Here is a 1,206-nt window from a genome sequence, read left to right as displayed (position 1 = left end):
TGCATAGATGCACTCGTGTGTGCCCTGCACCCAGCAGAAGCTCTGAGCCGGGCGGGACGCAGTGGCATGTCGTAGGGGACGCCCTCCCCTTTCCTGGGGTATATGATTTGTCCTGGCCCAGAGCAGATTTGGGGGCGTGTACCCCCAGTTACTTATTTTTTTCTGCGTGTTTTTGTCCAGTTTGAGTTTGCATAGATGCCCTCATGAGTGCCCTGCGCCCAGCAGAAGCTCTGGGCCGGGCGGGCCACAGTGGCATCTCGTAGGGGACACCCTCCCCTTTCCAGGGGTATATGATTTGTCCTGGCCCAGAGCAGATTTGGGGGCGTGTACCCCCAGTTACTTTTTTTTTCTGCATGTTTTTGTCCAGTTCGATTTCGCATAGATGCCCTCCCATGTGCCCTGTGCCCAGCAGAAGCTCTGGGCCGGGCGGGACGCAGTGGTATCTCGTAGGGGACACCCTCCCCTTTCCTGGAGTATATTTTTTGTCCTGGCCCAGAGCAGATTTGGGGGCGTGTACCCCCAGTTACTTATTTTTTCCTGTGTGTTTTTGTCTGCTTTGGTTTTGGATAGATGCCCTCCCATGTTCCCTGCGCCCAGCAGAAGCTCTAGGCCGGGTGGGACGCAGTGGCACCTCGTAGGGGACACCCTCCCCTTTCCTGGGATATATGATTTGTCCTGGCCCAGAGCAAATTTTGGGGTGTGTACCCCCAGTTACTTATTTTTCATGATTTTATGACATCATTATGTATTTATGATAATATCAGAATCCTGATGATTTTGATTGTATAAATTTATTGTCAGTCTTGACAGGGAGAGTCTCCTGATTACAGCAATATATCATACAAGGTACCCCATTATTTATTTTGGGGTTCAGGGGCATGTTAAATTTGGATTGACGTTGCTGTAGCTGTCAACTTTTCTTCTTTGTTAGTGATTGAAATTTCACACAAATAAGGAACTGGGAACTAGGAACCAACTTCAGCGTTGTCCTGAGATGGACACATAAATCAGGAAAGCATCCACACGAGCAAGAGTTGCAATAGTGACTCTAACCACTACACTACATTAAATCATAGTTTAGTTTTGGCTTTGGTTTAAAGTTACATGTGAACCTACTGACTGTGTACTCTGGGTCTACTTATTAGTATTGGCTACTGAAGATCCCATAATTAAAATAATTTGGCAATTTAAACTGTTCTTTGTCCA

This window comes from Rhineura floridana, chromosome 2 (assembly GCF_030035675.1).
Source record: "Rhineura floridana isolate rRhiFlo1 chromosome 2, rRhiFlo1.hap2, whole genome shotgun sequence".
Lineage (NCBI taxonomy): Eukaryota > Metazoa > Chordata > Lepidosauria > Squamata > Rhineuridae > Rhineura > Rhineura floridana.
The sequence above is the reverse complement of the archived record's forward strand: the minus strand, read 5'-3'. Positions refer to the sequence as shown.